The sequence below is a fragment of the Pleurodeles waltl genome, chromosome 5, assembly GCF_031143425.1.
Source record: "Pleurodeles waltl isolate 20211129_DDA chromosome 5, aPleWal1.hap1.20221129, whole genome shotgun sequence".
NCBI lineage: Eukaryota > Metazoa > Chordata > Amphibia > Caudata > Salamandridae > Pleurodeles > Pleurodeles waltl.
Genome location: NC_090444.1, coordinates 1,281,873,940 through 1,281,899,080, shown reverse-complemented (window position 1 = coordinate 1,281,899,080; position 25,141 = coordinate 1,281,873,940).

Sequence of the window (25,141 nt, the reverse complement as noted above, 5' to 3'; positions counted from 1 at the left end):
CTTGGATGCAGACACCATACTTGACTCCAAGAACCAGATGTCAAAGGCAGAACATCAGATCACATAAGACAACACGGTCCATTATTGAAAGGACCTTTGGCACACTGGAGTACAGGTTCCGCTGCCTCCAGAAAACTGCCAGAGCACTAGTTTACAGACCTGAGACCACCTAATTTGGATGGGCAGAGTTAGAGGTCTGTTTTCACTGTCTGTTTTCACTGCCAGCAAAACCCTGGTAGGAAGGAGCAGTGAGAACTGCTGATACTGCCCTTGTTATGGAAGAGGTTCCCATGGTGATGGAAGCATGTTAGTTTTTATTTTCAAACAGAAAATCCTGATTCTGGATTTTGTGTTTGAAAATAATAAAGAAAATAGTTTGGTGCATGGTTCGATCATGTTGATTGAGCCATGCACCAAACTGTAAACAGCTTTGACAGGAATCGCTGCTTCAACAGTTCCTGACAAGGTTTTAGAAATGACTGCTGGCTTGCCGGCAATATCCAAATTTGGTGAGCAGAATAGTCTTGACTTGGCAGACATTAAATCCTCCTCCAGGCCAACAGAGATTACTCCGTCCACCATCAATTAAACTGGGCCCTTGCACTAGTCATGTATAGTGTCTTGGTCAACTGCAAGCTATTCATCAACAAGCTATTGTATGCATGCTCGGGATGGATCACAAATACTAACCGGGAATAACCAATGAGAGGAAGTGGAGTAGATGGTGCGACAGTAGGTTATTTCCAACAACTATAGCTTGGAAATGGGGATGACTGGCAATAGCGTCAATGTGAATCCTATCATAATGCTTGGTAAGAAAATGCATGCCCCATGCTTTGCCCAGGTTCTTCACAATATAGTGTTACAGTTTGTCAGCCACTGCATGTCTGTCAAGAAATCTCTTGCATGGTCCCAGAAATGCTTTACCCATATTACAGGGGAACTATGATTTACCACATCAAGAAATCTAAGCTGTCAAATACGATCACCTATTTTCCACATTACACATGCTTAGCCACCTGTCATAGTCAGCCCTGGGCTATGGAGAAAACCTTCATCACACTACCTATTGTAAGCTGATGAGCAATACATGCAGTGCTCTTTCTCCCTGAGGAGAAAAATGCTGTGTTAGGCAAAATGATGTGCCACTTAGGCCCCAGTTAAGAGGTGGGTGAATATATGTGCAGGGAGTCCATTGCTCTGGTTATAACATTTCCCGATCAGTATCCTTGCATATAAATCCATCTATTACAAGTGTTTTCCCCCAGAATGGGGAATAATACATGGGCCCAATATTACTAGGTTCAAATCCAGATGTGGTGTTCCTATTTTGAAGGGAATCCACTTTCTTTTACCACATGGTGGTAAAATGAAGTGGGGGAAGACAGTGACGGTTGAAAGGAGAGCAGAGATGGTGTGCTGGTAGAAGGGACCAGTACATGTTCCTCTGTACCATGGGAGGGTGTTGGTGGGTGACAGGGGTAAAAGCATGGCTGCGTTGGCAACCCAAACCTAAAGTAAAATGACTTTTTCTAATTTGCGATTTACTGTTAGGAAATCACAATTTAGCGATTTCCTAAACTGTGATTTCCAAATTGTGATTGCAATTCTGTAGAAATCGCTACTAGAGGAACAAGGGCCACATGTAAGTATATTTTGCGACTCGCAAATCGGTCGCAGTGCTATTTGTGACCTTGCAAAACGCAAAATGGTATGTACAAATGCCATTTCGGAGTCCCAAATAGCTATGCGACCAATTACCAAATCACAAACATTTGCGACTAGAGTTTGTGACTCGCAAATGAGAATTCGCAATTTGCGACTCGCAAACCGAATGTACAAGGCAGTCGCAAATAGGCCATTTTGCAAACCCAGATTGGCACTGATTCCAAACAGGTGGTAATCAGAACCAAAGAAGTATAAAAGCAGACCCAGAAGGCATCTGGCTGCACTCTACATGATTGCATGGAGGAGGCGAGTCCAGGCTGCCTAGCAGAGGAGGAGGAGGCGGAGATAGGAGAGGATCTACAGAACCAGGCAGACCATATTTCAACAGACTGAGGAGGAAATATAGACTGAGCAGCATAGTCATCTTAGAGATCATTGAACTGCTGAAACCTCAGCTAGAAAGCCCATCCCTGTGCAGCTGCTCCATCCCCATACATGTGCAAGTGCTGTACTCACTGCACCTCTTGGCCTCGGGTAGCTATCAGGGGGGGATTGCTGTTGCTGGTGGGGTGTCCTAAAGTGCCCTGTCACAATTCTTTAGACAGTTCTTAGATGCCATTCTCGCAAACATGCCCGGATACATTTACCTTCCCAGGAATGCAGAGGAAATACAAAACACCAAATTGGACTTCTAAAAATTGCAAACTTTCCTCATGTAATAGGGTGTGTGGACGGGGCACATATACCCATATGTCCTCCTGCAAATCTGAAATATGTGTTCCACAATTGGAAATGTACTCACTCACTCACTCAACATCCAGGTTGCATGTGATGCCCATAATGTCATAACTGATATAGTAGCAACATTTCCAGGGAGCACACATGATGTGTACATATTCAGGCACAGTTTGATACACCAATGCCTAGAAAGTGGGGAGTTTGATGATGGATATTTATTAGGCACTGTGTAATACACACCAATTTCAGAAATACATGCCAATGCATAACCATGTTAAGCCATGCTCATATCTGCTGTTTTGCCACACAGGTGCAAGTGCATGTACTCTGAGGCCATGGATACTCACCCCATACCTAACACCTGCCAATCAGAATAAGAGGAGCTACAACTTTGGACATCGGCGCACCAGAACCGTCATTGAGAGGACCTTTGGCATGTTGAAGTCACGTTTTAGAGGCCTGCGTAAAAGTGGAGGTGCACTCCAGTATGCCCCAGAGACTGCATGCAAGATTGTGGAGACATGTGCCATCCTACACAACATAGCAACCAGACGTGGGCTACATCTCACCCTAGGTGACACAGATTCGGAGGATGAGGAGCAGGAGCCACCACAACGATAGCCTGGGGATGGTAGCATTGCAATGGAGGGGCGACGGAGACGGGATCTCATAGCAACTCATTACTTTGGCAGGTAAGTACCAACTGTAACAGCACTCACAAATGTAAGACATACATAGCTAGGTTGTGCAACACAAAAATATCCTTTAATGTCAGGAGTGCATAATGTAAATAGTGGCGTATTGCCAGCAGTTAACACGTCTTATGTAACAAAACCTAACCCATTCCACTCATGTGCCTTAGGCTAAACCTAGGGAGGCAGCATCACACCCTCCTACGGGTATGACCACCATGGCCTGTGCCTGGTTGGTCCACATATGTCTGGTGGGCACTGCTACTATGCAGGATGCGGGCATCTGAGGCAAAAACCCTGCTTACACTTGAAATGTCCTCACTGTCCTGAGGGGTGTCACCAGCACCTCTTGCTGCCTGGGAGGTATGAATGAGGTCAACAGCAAAGGTAATGCACCCAAGTCCCCGTGCCACATCTCCAGAAAAATGCCCTAGTTCTACCTGGACAGTGCGTCTTGACTGGCAGGTAGTTGTGGTGGCTAGGCGGCCAATGGACTGACTGAACAGGTCCAAACATGCAGCTTTGTTGTGTTCTTTGTTCCTTGTATGGGCCTGATCCGCCACCATTTCCCTACATAGGTCATTGATGGCAGTGGTGAGGTTGACCATGTTGGTGTTCATGGTGGATAATTGTTTTTTGACATTCCCAAATCCCTGTGTGAGGGTCTGTTGCATTCAGTGCAGGTTCCGGTTCATCATCCACATGTGTTTGTTTTGCAGGCGGTGACTGCTCAGTAGGGATGCCTCAATTCCAAGGAATTGTTGTGTAGTGACATCCTCCTCATCTGCATCCTGTGTCAGATGATGCCTTCTATGCCCAGACCCTGCTGTTCGCAGTGGCCAACTGTCACCCATCTGGGGCCCTGGTGTAAGGTTTACTGCCTCATTGTCAACATCTGTCTCCTTTGTTGTCTCATGTGCATGGTGAACAATTGGTGTGGTGCTGCACTCCCCTGCGGAAATAATGAGTGCCTCGTCTGCTGTCATGGTGGCATCGTCAGCTCCCTCCACACTAGGATCATCAGTGGATACTTGAGGGAGACCTGTGGGACACAGGGGATACCCTGTCAGTGTCTCTCAGATGTGTGGCTTATCAAGATAAATATTCTTCAAAACTTGGACTACTATATTACATTACCCATAATGCACTGAACTTGAGGTGGGCATATCGGAACAATTTAGAAGATGCATGCTTTTGTGAACAGTGGTTGTGTGTATGGTGCCTTGAATAGTGTAGATAGGTGAGATTTGCTACTTACTTTTGGAAGTTCCAGGTGCTGAACTGTCCAGGTCCCCAATTCCAACAACAGCCTCTGTCTCCAATGTGGTCTCCACCATACTCTCTATTGCTGTGGGTGGTGGTACTGTGGATGTTCCCCGACCTGTTCCATGCGCCTCCTTCAACCGCTCTGCTACCCTTTCCTTGGTTCTTGACCTGAAGTCATACCATCTTTTGCGCACCTCCTCGATGGCAAGGTGACTGACTCCAATGGCATTTATCTTGCTTTGTATGGCCAGCCATATCTTCTTTTTTTGTGTGTCAGGGACACTCATTGTTGCCTTTCCAAACAGGACCTCATGGTGTAGGCAGCACTCCTCAGTGAGGTCATCATCCAGCACCAGGAAGTCTAATTTCTCTTTTCTTTTGCACCCGTTCGCTAATTGCGACTCAGTCGCAATTTGCCATTCGGTTACACCACCATGTGCAATTTAGGAAATTGCAACTTGCGTTTTTTCTCACATTCCATTTTGAGAGTCGGAAATTGTGATTCATAATGGAGTCGCTATTTTCGACTCTCACATTTTTTGCTTTGTACATGTGGCCCTGTACCTACACGCATTTCATTTTGTGAATCCCTGATAGCGATGTCTACAAATTCGCTATTTGGAAATCGCTAAGCCAAACTTTCGGACATATGCCCTCAACTACTAAAAAGATTTAGATGAAATTTGAAAATTATGCCAACAGCCCAACATTGACTCTCATGGACTTGAATGAAAATTAGAAATGTTGATAACCTATTGATTAAATTGTCGCTTCAGATCAATTTTTTACACTTAAAAGGTCCCACCTCTTTGGCCTAGTGAGTTGCGGGAACTTCATGTTTCCGGTTAAATTAAATCTTCAACCATTGGAGTCCCCGCTTTACCAGCAATACACAAGCTGCATATTTTCTGACGCTTTTCCAGTCTGGACATTATTGGTTCCTTACTCGTGTCAATAGCAGCAATGAGAAAGGGAACTGAACACATTTTATAATGCTGTGGATGCAGGGGGGCAAAGTTCTTTAAACGGGAAATATTTTCCACATGGAGAAGAAAAAGAAATTCAGGTAAACACGTGCGTTAACACTCATTCTTTTTCTTTAATTTAAAAACATGTACATGTATATGACTGAATACAAAAATCGATTCTACAAACGGTTTCTATGGTACATCTGGAAACCTATGGCTGTTGTTGGTTTTTAGGCCGCACCTTGAGAACATTTGTGACTTCTGATTAGTTGAAGATCTCCACGCAGTTGAGGTCAACAACCTGGGGGTGCGGATTTCTGAATCAGACCATCAGTGTTGAAATCAGCCTTGATACCACTTGATACGTTTAAGTGTATTTTGTGACATAAGGCATTTTTGAGTCGTTATAGCCACATTCGTTGGCTACGGGTTTCTAGCCGAATTTGTCATGGTTCAAAATGACATTCGTTATAATTCATTTTTTAACTTGTGTTATCCTGAAGACTACTCGAATGTTAAAACATAGACTGTGTGGTTGGCTGGACGTAGTAATTAAAGCTCTTTGCAAAAGGAGCAAGAGGTTGTTTATTTGCTTTTGTTAAGGTAAGAACAGGAGCCCATGGATCCAACAGTACTTCACGCAGCCTCATTACACTAATACAAGTTTATACATTTTCAAAAAACTGTGGATAAGGTCCAAGTGCCCACCAGAAATCAATACAGTTTAGCAGAGATTTGCACATGTAAATTTCAGAACACTTACATTTCTTTTTTTCCAGGCGGTTATTGATTAAATACAAATAAAACCGAATGCTAAGTAACGTGTCTATTCTAGTTCGGATAATGTGGTCAAGTTCATATGGCGTACAAACAACGTGTTTTACCCCCTACTTGCAAACAGGAATAAAGACACTTTACTCTGCATTCTATTTACTGATGAAAAAATAAATGTGTATGTGTGCTGGAATTAGCATTTCAAACTTTTGATAAACTCTGTTTTTAATTGGGGATCATCATGATATCAGATTCATGCAGAACATCTGGCCAATCTTTCTTTAGTAAGAGACACTTGTAATGTGTCCCCATCTATAAACTACTGTACTACTCACAGGATGTTACATTGTGTTTTCTGAAATACCAACTCAGACAGGTTCAAGGCACCTCTACACAGAGGGCACAATTAGAGGTAAAAAACACTAGGATTGATATGTCTGAAAACACTTGATGGTTATCTCCTCTCTCAGCCAAAGCCCTGCGGCTCTTTTGATTTCTAATAACTCTTGCTCCATTCACATCTCCTCTTAGGCACTGATCAGGCCCAGTATTCAATTTGTAAAAAGAATGAGTCATGGTCCCTAAAGCTCCGCTCAGAAGCTTACACCCGATGCTATTAAATGTTGCACACCAAATACCAAAGTCGCATATTCTTGAATTCACCTCATACCTCTTTATTCCACTACCATACACTCCCTGCTCCTTTATGACACTTACAGGTTCCTTCTTTCACCCTTTGTGACAGTTTTTCTTGGTACATTCTCATCCCTGTCTTCCCACGTATCTCCCTCCATTTTTAATCTGTGCATAGTTAGGTGCATATTTATACTTGTTTGCCGCAAATTTGCATCTTTTTTTACACAGATTCGGTGCAAAACTAACTCCATATTTATACTTTGGCACTAGACTTGTCTAGCGCCAAAGTTATGGAGTTAGTCATTTTTTGGAGGTGGAAACTTACCTTGCATCATTGAGATACAAGGTAGGCGTTCCCATGCAAAAAATTACTCTATGGCCTTAGCGCCATATTTATCCACCCGTGCTAAAATCACGCACTGGGGAGGAGAGGTCAAATAATGGTGCAAAGCAAGCTTTGCACCATTATTTAATGCCTAGGCCAGGGCAGGCATTAGGGGACCTGTGGGCCTATTTCAATGGTAGAATACCATGGAATAAGCCCACAGGTGCCCTCCCCAGGCCCCAGGGACACCTCCACCCACACCAGAGGGACAGCGGAGGATGGGGGACCCCATCCTAGGTAAGTAAAGATAGGTACAGGTAAGTATTTTTTTTAAGTGCTATTGGGGGCCCTGAAATGGGCCCCCCTACATGGCACTGGGTGCAATGGCCATGCCCAGGGGACCCTGGTCCCCTGTGCTGGCCATTGGGGTGGTGGGCATGACTCCTGTCTTTTCTAAGACAGGAGTCATGTGGTATGGATGGTTTTGCGTCAGAAAATGATGCTAGGCAGGTTAGAGTCATTATTTTTTTTACTCTAACCTGCTTAAAATAATTTCTGGGTGCAAAACCCCCCTTCTCCCGTACTGCCATCCCCACCCGGCTAACGTCATTTTTTTAAACGCTAGCCTACCCTTTGTGCCGGCTTGCACCATTTCATAAATATGGTGCACGGCTGGCGCTCAAGAATGGTGAAAGCTGGTGCAAAACCTTTTGATGCAAAACTGCGTTATTGCAGTTTTGCACCAAAAAGTATAAATATGCCCTTTAGTCCCTGCAATAATATTGGCTTTTCTGTTTTTAGGCTTCCTCCGCCTCTGAAACACTACTGCCTACAGCAGTGCTTCCCAAACGTTTTAGAACTACAACCCAGCTTATAGAATGACAACTATTCCAGACCAGCCTAGCTTAAACAGACAAGGGGTGGGGCAATTCTTTATGTAATAGTGGACTTGATTTCACAATGTCGTGACTTCCCAAACTAACATTCTTCTGATGTTTCCATTCCTCCCTATCAGGACATTTAGAGATAAGTACATTTTGTTGTGAGTAACAAAAAAGTACATACTATATCCTTTCCTTTCACACTCCCTGTACCCCAGAAAGACAGTCACATAGTTCACTTTAATTTAAAATCTCCTTTCTCTTTGCAGCCAGAGAAAGAAAACATCCCATGTTCAAACAATATGCAGCAATTTGTCAGAAGTTTTAGCCTGACATTTGACCTCTGTCCATGAAGCACAACAAATGTGGCAAGATAAATACAAAATTTAAAAACTTCTTTATTTATTGCTCTTTCACAACCCACCAGAAATTGACTACTCAAGCACTGGTGGGTTGCGATCCACAGTTTGGGAAACGTGGCCTACAGCTCTCAGTGTGGTCTTCATCCACCTGTCTTTCAGAAGATCAACATTCTATCTCTAAACATCTCTCATTATTTAATCTGGCAAATACTATTTTAGTTGTTTCGCAGACCTCATTCAAACTATGCAGAGAGAAGGGTAGTAGGGCCTGTTAAATCCGTTGCGATTGTGTCCTGTAAATATCATCTCATTCGGCAGTCGTTCATTTTAACTGTCATTATAAAATATACATACTAAAGGCACAAGGCCATTTTATTGGTATAGCAGTGAGGGGAGAAGGGTGTTAATTTTGTTTTTGCTTGATTGTATTGTGTAGCTCTCACTGGCAATAACAATCAGCGATTTAATTGCTAGCCATTGACAAACTGAGTGGTCTGACATGAGTCTGAGTCATAGCAAAACCCATCAGCATCCAATCATCCATTCTGTCTTTTAGGGTTTAGAAATTAAACAGGGCCAATAAATAGGTTATAGTAACATATTATTTACACTGCTTTTCAAATAGTGTAGCATGCTGAGATTCAATATAACATGCATTTCATCCTTTGTTACAGTAAAGTTATTATTTTGCCCTGTTTTTGAAGGACAGCAGTTTTATATTGGTTCAATATTTATCTGCATGCCGTGAGTGCAAGCTTTCCAGAACCAATTAGTGATAGCCTAACCATTTCTTTGTGTTTAGATTTGTAAAACGTATTTGAATTTAGTCAAATTTTAGTCAAACTGTTACATTATGCAGCAGAAACGGCCTTAGTTTGTCAATGACTAGTTTGGAAAATGTTTAGTAGGATTCATAAGGCTTATGCTGTATATTTTGGGCAACATTTTTCATATCGATATGTGGAGTTTCTTTTAGTTCACTTTATGCATCTGTGATGATATCAGCACAAGCTCAGTGACTCTGGTCTTTAAACAGTTTGAAGGGGGTATTGCATTTGACAACCGGTTAAAGAATATCTGCCCATGTCGAAAAAAAATTATTAACAACAAAAGCATACATCTGTGAATCACAGAGTTGCGACAAAGGGATTCACGAGCAAATGAGCATAAGCTGCATAAGCAGAGAAAGGATACACATGTATAGGTTATCATATACAGGGCACAATGTATAGGGCTCCAATGTAGAACATGTGACAAAACTGAAACAAAGCTATTACACAGATTCAGTATTCTGATATTATGCAAACAGACAACCTTCAAACAGATCAATAATTTAAACTCTGGGCAATAAGCAAGTTAATAAGACATTTCTTGACTCAAATGACAAGTTTGGGAATGAGGCTTCACATGTCAGATATGGGCATAGCTCAGTGGAACGGCTAGAATGAGCAGAAAATGGCTACAGATACCCTAAAACTATTGTGTTAATCTCACACACCTAGGGACATAAGGGTGATTAATTTCATTGCCAAGGGCCTACCTGCTGTACAGTAGATAATACACAATGGTATAGCCAACTATCAGAAAACATATCATTCTCCCTGATGTACTGAGAGTGTTAGGACGTCGGTCCTTAATAAGTAAACTTAGAAGGGGAGGCGTATAGGTCGATGAACCTTTGGATTCGTTTAAGGTGTTCTTGCCATAGTTCAGTACAGAAACAATAATCAACACACACTGATCAATAATCATTAGTCAAATCCACAATCAATGGAGTCAGTGCATTTTACACATCATGACTCTTCAACCATGAATATCCACACCTTTAATTTGAAGTTTAGTAAGTTTTATTTCCCTTATATTAACAATGCTAAAGTCAGGTAGATTAATCTTCAATTCAAATCAACTGCAATTCATAATAATTGTTAACCAAAAGAAGCAAGAAACATGATCTAATCAAAGCTTGAATCACAAGGCATTCCAAAGCATCAGCACAGATCAATTTTAATAATACTGCAAATTCCATAGGGTTCAGCAAAATAGTTTGTCAACCATTTATACTTGCAATTGTCAGATGTCAAGTGAATAACCTCAACTATCACTGATTAGCATCAGCATGTAGGGCTCCATGCAAAACAATTCAAAACACAAATTTGGGAAACATCTACCTAAAGAAAAGTATTAAGCCAGCACAGTTGGTACCTAGAAAGAAAAGGCATAAAAATGCAATTCAGTCATATTGTCATATGTACCTATCCACGGTATGAGTCAGCAAGCAGAATCAGTAAGCAGAATCAGTCTTCGTCCTTAGGTCATCAATCAATCGATCATCATCAATCGATCAGCAAAACATCAGGCTCTCACTCATAGAGTATGAGCCCTATAACAGAATCTTGCATCTCTTCTTTTCAATATCGCATCTCATAACGGGGTAAGATCTGATCTTTTCCCCTCTGTTGCCTTGTTATATCAAAGACACCCAAACTATCCCCCAATTTCCTATTGGTCAATTAATCGTGCATTATTACTATGCCCAATGGTGTCCATATACCAAATCTATGAATTATAATATTTCACAGTTCACATGTCGTCTATTGCTCTGCTTTGTGATGTTCTCATCATCCGGCTCGTCAGGTATCAAAATTGTTGCATCTTCGTCTCCAGTCAGTGTCTTCATTGTTCACGTCCTGGGAAAGTACATCTCATGCACATTACACGCATTTGGATATATTACTAGGGACCTCATCTCCTGTCCGTCGGTTCCCATAGAAAGCTTCTGCTAAGCATTTTATTAAAACAATGAGCATTTCACAGTTAGTTCACTCTGTCAGAATTTTTTATTAAATACTAAGATATACAGCTTCTGCATGAGGCCAAGACACTCGCTAAGTTAAGGCCTACAATTTATAAGCAGGAACATAATTCATAACTCTTAATATGACATATTACTACATTAATCTAATACATTTTCAATATTTCGTATGTATTAATCAGAAATTAGTACATTTCGTGAACACCGGTGGTCATTCTTTGAGGTCACATTTTTAAACGTGCACATTATTTTTCTACGTTATTAATTTTTCTACATAAGTCATCACTCAAAATACGTAAACATTCATAAAAAAAATCTAATTAAGACTTCTGCTTCAGCAAGAGCGCAAGTATTACATCTTTTGGCGTGCTCAGTCTCATTAAGGACAATGGATACGTTTGGAAAGTAATACAGTAATGTTCAATAATATTGTAGAAATGTGCTTGTATTCATCTTAATGTGGTCTGTGACATGAGGTTTGCTCAGGCCCACTTCCAGCCCTCAAGCAGAGCTAGCATCAGACTCGAAGATATATTCTGAGCAACAGTCAGGCTTTACTTCAGCCAGTCTCATGACACGTTTTCTCAACAACTCTAAAGTCACTTAATATTCCCACCACTATTGGTATATAACTTCACTTTACTGATCACATGTGAGACAAGGATACAAGAAGATCTGGAACAGTTCCCTAGAATAATGCAACAAAAGGCATTCTTTAAAGGATAGGTTTTCATTTTTAAGCTGTCTCAACATCCGGTAACAGTTTGATAAGTGAATTAATGTTAATCAATTTATATAACAAAATGCTACAAAAGTGCATTTTTATAGAAACATCGTTATAATTACTATTCCGTCGATGAATAGTTAAAGAAATAGTGAAAGCTCTGACCACCTGACGCTTCGCTTGCAAGAGTGTTCCTCGCTTCCTTAACTGGAATGGCTGTCGATGCAAAGACATCATTCCAAAAAGGCTACGTAATAAGGATGGGCTGCTGTTTAAAAACTATGCGCTAAAGCGTGGTAAGAGACATGCCTGTGTCATATAGAAAAATAAAATGTTTGCATATTAGCTAAGTGACCTGTAAAGTGTGCTTTTTAATCCCGAAGTGCTGCGTGCTTATTGTATTCTCAGTGTGAACAATTATCCACAAATTGTTGTCACCATGTACGTTTTTCAAAATATTTGTTAAGTGGAACTTTCCAGAAATTGGTATTGTATAAATAAAATCATTATTCATATATCGAAGTTTGGATAAATACTAGAGTGAAGAAGACTGAACGTTATTTTCCACTTAGTTTCAAAATTCGAATTTAATGGTTGATAAATTAGATTGTTGATAATGTTTGTGGTAAAGTAATTTTGAAAAAGTGTATGTTGTGATGCCTGAGAGAAAACAGGTTTACAACTGATTTTCTCCTGAGACATATTTCAGAGATTTGCTACGCATCATTGACTGACTTTCTAACTTCAGTGCTCCTTGAAGACAATAGCTTTAGCTCTTGCAACAAGAAGGCAGGTTTGTGTCCCACAAGAGGTCACCTACCATGGGTTAGCCCTTTGGCATGGGGACATCAACTGCTGACAGAACAAAGTGTAGCTTTCGCCGTTCTTTGTATCACTTGGAGATGCCAAATGGGGCTGTCAGGAATGACTAACATTGGTGGTAGTTTGAGGAGTGACCCATATGAGCTAGTGGAAGGAATATAATGGTTCCAAATGGAGCATGGTAAGAACCATTTATTTTAGGACTTTTCTAAGATTTGCAGTAAACTAACAGGAAATGTTAAAAAACTTGTAGAGGTACTGTGAGAAAGTAATCTGGATTGGGTACAGTGTATCACCCAATCACTAGCCAATACACAGCATAAGACTCGCATCTCACCCCCACCCATATAGAACATTCTAGGACCCACAAAGAAAACATCATAGAAAGAAAATTGTTCCTGAAGATGGAAAGAAGAAGAACCATGCATTCCTGACTCTTGCTGATGCTGAAACTCTTCTTCAAGGGTCAAGTGGATGACCTCCTGTTACCTGCTGCAGGAACAAAAAAATGCAGAAACACTCCTGACTCCGTGAAGGCACAGATGAACACTGCTGACTGAACCCTTATGTGGGTCCAGGCTTTAATGAGACCTGGGGCCATATTTATACTTTTTGACGCAAAACTGCGCTATCGCAGTTTTGCGCCAAAAAGATTAGCGCCGGCTAACGCCATTCTGAAGCGCCATGCGGGCGCCGTATTTATTGAATGGAGTTAACCGGCGCTAGCAGGCCGGCGCTGCCTGGTGTGCGTGGAAAAAAACCACGTACACCAGGCAGCGCCGGCGTTGGGGAAAATGGCGTTAGGGCGTCTTAAAATGGGGCCAGTCAGGTTGAGGCAAAAAAATCGCCTCCACCCGCTTTGCGCCATTTTTAACGACGCCCAGACGCCATTTACATGACTCCTGTCTTAGTAAAGACAGGAGTCATGCCCCCTTGCCCAATGACCATGCCCAGGGGACTTATGTCCCCTGGGCATGGTCATTGGGCATTGTGGCATGTAGGGGGGCACAAATCAGGCCCCCCTATGCCAAAAAAAAATATTTAAAAAAAACAATTATACTTACCTGAACTTACCTGAATGTCCCTGGCATGGGTCCCTCCATCCTTGGGTGTTCTCCTGGGGTGGGCAAGGGTGGCAGGGGGGGTCCCTGGGGGCATGGGAGGGCAGCTGTGGACTCATTTTGAGCCCACAGGTCCCTTAACGCCTGCCCTGACCCAGGCGTTAAAAAGAGGCGCAAATGCTGGGTTTTTTGCCCCGCCCACTCCCGGGCGTGATTTTTGCCCGGGAGTATAAATACGACGCATTTGCGTCGCAGTCATTTTTTTAGACGGGAACGCCTACCTTGCATCTCATTAACGCAAGGAAGGCGTTCACGCAAAAAAATGACGCTCATTCCTCATACTTTGGCGCTAGATGCGTCTAACGCCAAAGTATAAATATGGCGTTAGTTTTGCGCCGAATATGCGTCGAAAAAAACGACGCAAATTCGGCGCAAACGGAGTATAAATATGCCCCCTGGTGCCTAGTGGCCTGCCATGCAGGAGTGACTAGTAGGAACTTTTCCATCAGTTGCAGAAACGTGGAAGTCATATAATTTGCTTCCAGAATACCAGCTGACACACTGAGGATTAATGACCTGAACAGGGATTTGGGTAGATTATCTGCCAGTTTACCAGTTCCTAAAATCCTATGTACTGTTTGTACAGAAGAAGTCAGGGATGGACATAGGGGGAAATTGGAGAGACAGTGTTAGCAAAGATTGAAAGAAGAACATTGGTCTGGTAGTTTGGGTAATTAAGTCAGAAGCATACTAGTTACTGTAAAGAATTAATACCACAATAAACATTTGTCAGTATTCTAGGTAACTCAAAGACAGATACTCTTTCAACTACTAGCTTTGGGGCAACTTGTACCAGAAGGAAGCTGAAGACTAGCTCTAGCCAGTAAGAATGAGTTTTTAAGTTAGGAGTGTTAAGTAGCATGTAGTTGCACAAGAACCTGAGGGAGGACCCAAAAATAGTAAATGGTGCACATGAAGGAAGGCAGCCAGGTAAGGGGACTAGTCAGGATTGGAAGAACTCACTTACTATGGACATTGACAGGTATAGACTATTTACATAGTGGCAGACCCCATTTAACACTCATTTTATCATCACCCAAAAGTAAAGTAAAGTAAAGGTATCGGGTCTCAGGGAGCACTGCATGTCTATAGGTTGTTGGATTTTGAGAACTAAGAAGGTGACTGAATCGAAATCCTGGATGAGGCTGAAAAGCAAATCTATCCTAGCCTCAAAGCAACCTCAGCATCTACAAATTACAACTTTGCCCCACTCAGAAAGTTTTGTGCCCAAGCAAATTGATTCACTGGGAGCATGACAATGGTGTATCTGACTTCAAGGGGCTTTGACTGGCCTCAGCTTTGACTTTGTCACTTTTGAGAAAATAGAGCTCCAAAAAGTAAAATATGTCTCAAGGTAACCACCTTTGCTGGTACAACCTGCTTGGCTTAGCCAACTTCTGTTCCATCACATTCCACCTGAAATCGTGCCTAGCTAGGACTCGGTAACTTGATACTTTTAATTGGTGTTTTGTATTCTCTTGTTGCTTTTTTCTTTAAAGCATTACAAATCCATAGCTCTAGTTCTCTTTATCCAATTTTGATAGTTATGGCATGTCTTTGCTCATTTAATCTCTCTCTATTTTTCTAAATTGTTTTGGGAATTTAATTGAGTTGTTTTCTTGACATTAAAATTATTGGCACTGCTTGAACTTGGACTTGCTTGCTGCTTGAGTCACACTGCCTAGGAACTAAGCAGAGCTTTTCTTAAAGTAAGGTGCCAATGCCAAATTGAGAAATGACCGTGAAGCAGGTGGTCATTTCTTAAAGCATTGGCAGGAGTATCTGTCTCAGTGGTTCCTGTCAATGCTTTTTGATGATGGAGCCTTGCACCAAACTGGTTTCTTTTGTATTTTTTTTTTAAACTCTCAAAGCTGGACTTCATTTTTTAAAATAAAAATAAAATGATCACTTTGGCATGGGAATCACTCTGATGACAAGGGGCGCATTTAGAAGTTTTCACTGTCCCTCACCAGCAAGTTTTTCCTGGTGGTGATGGTCAGCAGAGTTCTTTTTTTCTCTCCACCTCACCTTTCTTACAACAGAAGAGATTATGGGCTTGATATAGATACTGGTGAATGAGTTACTTCGTCACAACGATGACGGATAGCCCGTCTGCTTAAATCGAAATCTCATTATTTCCTATGGGATTTAGATTTCAGTCGATGGGATATCCACCACCACTGTGACGAAGTGACCCATCCACCAATATCTAAATCAGGCCCTATACCATGACATCTCATAATCATTTGCAAAACATTGATGAAACTGCCATAGAACCATGCCATATATCAGACCATTCATTTACTGCAGTACTGCTCTTTTGGGGCTCCTCTCAGTGAAAACAAAACATATGGAGGCTCAATGACAAAATTCTACAAAACCAAGAGACCATATTATTAAAAATGCTGGAATTAAAAAAAAAGTTAAATTCAGTCTTATTCAAGATAATGCTTCTCTTCATAGACGGGAAGCTCTAAAAGCTGTGAATTAGGGCTATTTAATCAGCTTGAGATCTCATATGAATAGGGGAGTTAATAAATCACTAAGTGGTTTATAAAAAGAATAAGGTGCTAGAGATTTAACACAGATAACCCCGAAATAATATTTAAGACTAATTGAATCATTAGAAGTATGAATAGAATAGAATCTTGAACATGAGAGCAGACACCTGGATTAACAAACACATGAGTTTCAGCCTTTGCAAGACCAATAAAACTGATAAATTGTTACCTTCATATTTAAAATTGAAACACAACACAGCCTTTGCTTCTGCAGTCAAAGATAAAACAAGAAGCAAACATTTTTTTTTCTGAAAAAATCACTGAAATATTTGAAGAATTTTACACGCAACTTTATGACAACAAACCGAATCTGGACCCCAAAAAATGTTTTGAATTTTTTTAAAGACTTGATTTCCCTTCTATTTCTAATGAGTATAGAATAAAACAGGATGCACATTATTATTTTAGGAGAAATTAATAAGTTATTTATCAACTTAAAAACACATAAAGCCCTGTGACCTGATGGGTATGTAGCTCAATACTATAAATCTGTGTGGCCCATAATGCAGCCTCTATAATTGACTTATTCCATCATATCAAAATAGGAGAAAGACCTTAACCTGACTAAAAACGATGGGGCATATTTATACTCTGCTTGCACCGGATTTGCATCATTTTTTTAATGCAAATTTGGCGCATACCTAACACAATATTTATACTTTGATGCTAGACCCCGCTAACATCAAAATATCTCAGTGTGCGTCATGTTCTGGATGCGTGAATCCTCCTTGCGTTAATGACATGCAAGGTAGGCGTTCCCGTATAAAAAATGACTTAAAAACCCGTGCGCCATATTTATCCAACTGTGCAAAAATCCTGCATGGCTGGGAGGCAGAGTCAAAAAATGGCGCACATCCCGATTCGCGTAAAAAAATTACGCCTGGTTCAAGGCAGGCGCTAAAATGGGGCAAACACACCAGTATTTAAGGAAAACCCACAGAAGCAACATCAGAGCTCCAAAAGGAAGACATTGAGGTGCTATTCATCCAGCATGCACGAAGAAGCAGAGCACAGGACCAACAGCAGCAGCTTCCACCACACCAGCAGGGAGCCCAAAGGCAACGCCAAAGGCAGGAGAGGATATTCCAGACCAGGACAACCCTTCAGGGCCTCAGGGAACATGACATCATCCAGAGGTACAGGCACAAAAATAGGTTTGCATAGAACGTGTCACACATGGGATATTTGTGCATTGTCAATTGTCAACACTTCAGTGCTGCAAACTTATAGAGATGTGTTGTACATTGTCACCTAGCCAAATCAAAGGGCCTCACTGTTGTTTTTCACATGCTATTACATATGTGGAATTGGATGGGATGTTCAGGCCACATAGTGCAACCGTGTTACCACCACAGTGCAATATAACAACTGCCATGCAAAATGATAATGAAGGTGCAAGCAACATCCAAATATTTACATTAATTTTCTCTTTCAGCTGATCAGGGTTATGGGATACAGCCATGGATCATGACCCCATTTGCCAACCCAAGCACAGCAGCAGAGCATGCCTATAATGAGGCACATAGGAGAACACGCACCATAGTAGAGAGGACTTTTGGCATCCTGAAGTCCAGAATCCGGTGCCTCGACATCACCGGAAGCAGCCTCTTATATTCACCTCAAATGGTCTGCAAGATCATTTTGACCTGTGCCATGCTGCACAACATTTGTGTAAGGAGGAACCTTCCCCTCTATGAACCAGACCCACAAATGCCTGAAGAGGAGGAAGAGGACAATGCTGTTCGTCAACATGAGGGGGACCATCCAACCACTGCAGCAGGATTGCGTCGGAGACAACACATTGTACAAAACGTCTTTTAACTCTAGTCACCATCACCACTTTCTTACCATATGTCATTAAACACCTCACTTAATCACTCAATCACGGTCTGGGCAATTATTTATGCATCACATGATCCCTAGGAATCATAATCAGAGTTTAGCCTCATGGAGCATTGCAGAAATACAGATTAGGATACTGAAAAGGCCACATCACATTTGATGGGTATGAGTGTATAGCCAATATCACACACAGTGGAAATGACATATGCCCTGTCTATTTCACATGTGAAGGGCAAAATCAGAGGACCACAGCTATGACACACATCCATGTTGCCAACATGGTTCATTGCAGCACATGACACACAACTCAGACATCATCAATCATAAGGTATAAAAGTGTTTCATACATGAGGCAGTGGATGTGCTATTGCATTGGTAACAGGAATGTATGACCAGACCCTTGACAGCAGTAAGTGTGACATCAGCTATCTTTGCAAGGAGCACTTGTGACAAGAAGACCATCTAAGCTGAAAATGGATTGCACGAGTGCCCCAAGTATGACAAGCATTGCTCACAAGGCATGCCCTGCACAGTCCATCCCAGGTAATAAGTCATGCCAAAGCCATGTTTTCAGTCTCTGCCCACCCTTCTCTAGGGGGCCCTGTAAATGGACTATCTGTACCCTGCTAACCTTCATCTACACACACCCAGACTCCAATTCTGACTCCTAAGTGCTTCCCTCTTCAGTATGGCATGCCATAGTCATAGTTCATCAGTCTGCATGGACTTCAGGTCCGATAATGCACTGCCTGGTAGTCGGTAGGACCTGTTATCAGCTGTCCATTGCTTCCCATGTGAAAGGTACTGTTGGCCCTTTGAACTTGATTCTCAACTACAGGACTTGTGAGAGACTGAAGCTGCACACACCTGTGACACTCCCATGCAATCCAGCCATTTGAACCTGCACTGCCATTGCTGCTGCCTGGAACAGCTTAGAAGCTGACATTTTCTGAATATCCTTGTTGTGCATTGTCGTATAAATCACTTGTGTAACACAGCCCTTGGGGGGTCGTGTAACGTTGCAGCCCACAGCACAAGTACAGTTTTTAATTCCCACAGTGTTGTTCCAGTTTTTCCCAGTCAGAGTCTGCTCACTGTGTATTTGCCTTGTTCATTTTCGTTCCTGACAGACCCTGCATCCTGTTAGCCTGACTGGTTCCTGTCTTTGCGTGAAACATAGAGGTTCCCTGTGGCTACATTTGTCTCATAGTTGCTTTCCATGCCCTCTCTTTCCTCCTGGGGTATTGTGTCTGGTAGGTCTACGATGAATCCTCAAATGTATATTATAGTTTAATCAGTTTACTTATCGTATTATGGTCTGGGACATGTATTCAAATTGCCTAATCCAGCCCCATCCCTTATCTGGGTTTCATGTATTCATGAGTGCCAAACAGTGACAGTGTACCATGGCTGTATGCATGGATTTGGTACGGTGCCTCCAGCACAACAAACAAGGTTTGCTAATGTGTATGAAAGGACAAAACATATTTGTGCCCTGACCGTCCACACACAGATTCACATCAGCCCCAACCTATTTATGGGGCTTGCGTGGTGACTAGCTGTGAGATTAATCAGCACAGAGGCACTGATGTTCCCTGTTGCAGTGGGAATTTTGGAGGCCACCCTGTGTACAAATGTTGTGATGAAACCTGCCTGTTTCCTATTACTGATCCATAAAGTTTGTGAGCACCCCAAGGTTGCCCTGTTGTCAGCCTTTTAAAAGTTCTGCATGCCATAGCTGGACTATCCCCATGTGTGTCGTCAATGTATCTTTGGCTTTAGGTCAAATCTGCTTTGAAGGATACTCTGTTAATGCATGGAATGGCTCCACAGACTAATGACGAGACCTGCACGTAACTGTGACAACATGGAGGCCAATACTGACACAGGGTACACATGTCCACACACTTGAACTGGACACATTTGTGCAATGAACCACTGGAAATATATGAACACATGCATCATGGTCTGCTGGTCCCCCACTGCCACAGGAGAAACAAACATCATTTATAAGACTCAAACTGTGGTGTACCATAACTTTTTTGGATTGGTCTGGGGACTCTGTGTCACACACACTGTACCTACCTAGCGTGTTCAAATGCCTGACTCATGGGTAGAATACAAACAAGTTACTAGGAAGTGGTATCCAACATTTCAGTACATGTGATGGCTTACCCTTGTAACATTGCCATTATCAACCATCCTCTATCTAACCAGTGCATAGTTTGTCATGGGAGATGTTTTGTCAGGGAAGTTCACACAGCATAAGACGCTATGGGTATGACAAACACATATCCTGATTGATGTACCTCAATGAATGGCATCTGATGGTTTTCCACATTTACAACACATGCATACAAGCACATTATGCAAAACACGTCTTGTGACGTTCACACAGAGGCACAACAACAATTGAAATAGCCAATTCACAGACATAAACACACAGGCCATGAGTGACTGTATTAAGTTGTGTAGCCTAGCTATCCTCTATTGACGCACCACCTGCTCAAACTAGGGAATACCAATTTTTATTCCAAATGTTTGGGTTGCTGTTGCGTCATTTAAGAGTGCTAATCCGGCACAACAACATGAGTATTATGGTCCGCAGTAGTGTGGTCTGCCACATGTGCCAAACACTGGAACACACACAGCAGGCCCTAACAGCCTATCTCTGTATAGTTACAGCTTTCATGTACGTTAAAAATGAGAAAAATTATACAGACACAGTTAAGGACAGATATTTTGATGCAAACGCGTAAAAAAAGACACATATGCGTCAAAATATGCCGCATATGCATTGAAAAATAACGCTCACAGCCATTTTATAATCTATTGGTCCCTAGCGTTAATTCCAACACTGCACCCCATGAAATTGGTTATCCATGAAAAATATATTGATCTTTGAATGTGGGGTAGTTTTTAAGCATATGCATCGAATAATATTGACGCAAAGCCCGTAAGCATCATAAAGTTTTCACACATCATAATAAAAAAGCACCACATTTGAGACAGGAAGTGATGTAATAGGATATCCTGTTTACAGAAATGGAACAGTGGGTGTACTTCCACTTTCACTTTGCAGTTTGTGATTCTTCTAGACTGTGTGGCTGTGTTGAGGGTTGTGTCTTTCCAAATTGTGCTTTTGTCTCCTATGTGCCATTCTAATTGTCATCTGTTGTTTCTGTAATTGTCTCAGTAAATCAGTGTAAGTGTGTTTTTGTCATTTTTTGTGTCTAATTTTGTCTTTGTAATGCTGGGAGTGCGTAATGGGTATTGTTAGTTGGGGTATTGTTGGGCTGTTTGTGGGTTCTTTAAGTTTCATTTTCCTACCTTCTTTCCCTGTATTTTCCTATTTTCCCTTTCCTATTATTTTTGTCATGTTGGGAAGGCGGAGCTGGGGGCTTTTATTTGGCTGGTGTGCCACTTCCTCCCCCTGATGTTGGAGGCTGGAGGCAAGGTGATACAGGGGTATCACAACAAGGCGAGGAGGCTCAGGTGGTCCAAGGTGCTGTTCCATCTGAAGAGAATATTCAACACTCAGTGCAACAACCACCAAATCAAAAATCGCTGGGCTGACCTTATGGCCAGAGAGGAAGACCTACTGGACCACCTGGGTGTGGTGATTGGTGGCCCTGTTGGTGAGTACAAATCAGATTAATGTGCACATTTAAATGCTCTGTAGTGACAGTACCAGATTTGTTTACATGCTGTATGAAATGTTTGCAGACATGTGGAATGCAAGGTAAATATACAGTGGCCCTGATTTATACAATATTTGCTACACTTTGCCGTCATTTGTTGACGCAAAATCTGCACAAACTTACAAAACATAACTTGATCTTGTAAATTAGTGCTGCTTTGACGTCAATAGATGATGGTAATGCGGCTCTAACATATGTTTTATTCATGGCCTGTGAGTGTACCAGGAATGAAAAGTATTTCACACGCTAAAGCAAGGAATGCATGTAGTCTCCAATTATTTGGAATACATGTCTGAACTGTATTCATGGCCATACATACAAAGTTCTTCCTAACCTCTGGTATTATCTTAGGCTGATACTTTGACTTGCTTTGTGCAGCATTTAAATTAATTACGGATGGCAAAGTAAAGCACACTGGATAATATCTAAATGTTTGGTGCTACTTTCCATAGCTGTAGAGTACAAACGTGAAGCAAATGCTACACAATTTAAAAAATATATATCTGGCTCTATGTTCATTGTTCCTGTGTGTTTTTAATTTGCTTTGGCCACAATTGCTGGGACAGAGCTGATGCATTTGCCATCTGTGTCACTTTATGGCCAAGCAATTTTCATAAGTTCATGGGTCATCATGGGATCCCTGAACTTGTTAATGCATGGTCACAAATTATTTATTTGCATGATATTGTGCAAGAGACCCCTGACTGCTTCCATCATACATTTACAATGACAAAATAGTTTGCTAGTTTACGTTTGGTACACCTCTGCTGATCTAGTGCGGCATATATACAATTGTTAACTTCTGTCAGAGTCACCAGATCCTCGGGGTCTGCGCACATTCCCAACACGTCCACCACTGAACAGCTCCAAGACTCTGGTAGATAAATCACAGAGGCTAAGAGAGTTCAAGAGGGGAAGAGGGGATTAGGAAGGGAAACAGCTGGGAAGGAGACCTGTAGTAAGAAAAAGGTTAGAACATACAATATGAAAATTATATCTTCTGAAATCAATACTAGACTATGATTCTAAGCATAGTCATTCTGAAAACATGAACAATCTAAGAATTAAGTTTAAAATGACTAAGTTTCAAGATGGCCGAATACCTGTAAGGGAATCAAGATGGATTAAATTAAAACTTTCCTATTCAAGTACTTTCCTTTACATGAGAATCAGAAAAAACATTCTGACTAAATTTTAAACCAGTCATATAAATCCTTTTTTTAGAATGCATACTAGGACCATACAATATTGCATCTAGAAACTCTGATCTTCTGTGTACTCTTAAAATGTTTCAACACATATCGCGCATATTGTAGATTTATATATATATATATATATATATATATATATATATAGTAAACACCATAAAAAGATTGTGCACCATGAATAACACAATATGGATTCAGGAAAAACAAATCACATAACTAGTCAACTCGAATATTACATGATAAATATCTTAGAATAGTGGCATACAATAAACAACATGAATTAAACTCGAGGAGAGAATCGTGCGTCTTGCCGATTCGAGTGTCACCATGTAAAAAGTCAAGAAATGGTAGCGCGCAATCAACAACAAAGTTAAAACACCATAAAACGAATTGCGCGTCTTGCGGATTCTTAAGCCACCATGTAAATGTCAAGAAATAGTAGCGTGCAATGAACAACAAAGTTAAAACACCATAAAACGGATCGCGTGTCTTGCCGATTCTTAAGCCACCATGCAACTGTCACAAACACTCAAGCGCATATTTCACACGCGCAAAGTACTCTGTCAAATCATAAAAGAATTAGGCCCAAGAACATGAGAGTTCTCGATAACGGCGTCGGGAGGCCAGCCCAACCACCTTCTTACCGCCCAGAACAAGGATCTCCAAATGAAGAATGAAAGTCAGATGTCTGGAAGAGCAAATAGGCCACCAGGACAGGAGCTCAGGAAGTAGCTGCTGCTCTGCACCGGGACCTCTGAATAGTGAGCACTTGGAGCTGGGCTGGCTCCTTTTTATAGAGTCTTGGCCCAGCCCACAACCACACCCAGGCATGTTGCAGGGAAAGTCTCTAGAAGGCCCTGGAAAGGGACCACACCCTAACACACTCTAAAAAGCCTGCAGCAATACAGTGCAAATGAACAGCATTTGTAAGCACATAAAAAATAAGTCTTCAGGATTGAACTCTGCAATGCAAAAGGTTAAACAACAACATATCAGCACAATGCATAAATTATGTTGTTTTGAGAGTGTTGGGTTTTTGCATTCTAGTCGCCAATAGAGCGCGCACTGCCCTGGTGTTGACAACTTCTCAGTATGAAGGTTATCACAGACATGGGTGTATGCTAAGATCAGCAGACCAGCATTCCTGTGACTGCTGCCATTCACAAGGTGCGTACAAATTGCGACCTATCTCATCAAGATTGCCACAGTAGGAAATTTGCTAAACCATGTTTCAATTAGGGGACAGTGTCAGTTTGTTGTATAACCACAGATCACCCAACTTGGCAAAAGTAAGATGATGAATGTGGCTAACTGTGACTTACAATACCTGATATAGGTACACAGGGCCCTGAGTAACACATTTCAAGTGCAATGACTACACCTGTGCCCATGCATTCTGTCATGGATGATCAAATTAGACACTGTCAGCATATATTTGTTTGTTGTTTTGATTTAGAGTAATGGCCAATCCATGTTTAGCGTAACATTGTAATTAAGTAACACAGAGGATCCATGCCATCACGATGTCATAGGGGGCATATACTGCTCTGGGTACACTGGCAATGTGGCATATGTAACCTACAGAAAACACAGGCCCACATATAATGGACCATATAAAACACAATAATTCATGAGCTAAACTCAACCCACATGAGCATCACACAGTAACTGATTGTCCCTTGATGCACAAGCCACAATACCTGAGTGACTGGTATTGCAGTGCACCAGGAATGTGGCTTTGCATGTCTCTCATAACAACAAATGAAGAAATGGAGTACCATCTATAAATAATACAGCACAAAATTGAGTAATCATGTTTGTCACCACATGATTGCTAGGGCCAGTGCATGTGTGCATATGTGTGTCTATCACTCACTGGAGTGACAGGGTCAATACATGCTTGCAGTAGTATGCCTGAGGTGCTGCTCTATCATATAAAATGTCTCACACACAGTGATTTGTTGTTCCAAGTTTTGTACAGTGAGCAGACATTGAGCCCATTTTACCCTTCCATGTTTTCCATGTTTTACAGGGGGACCA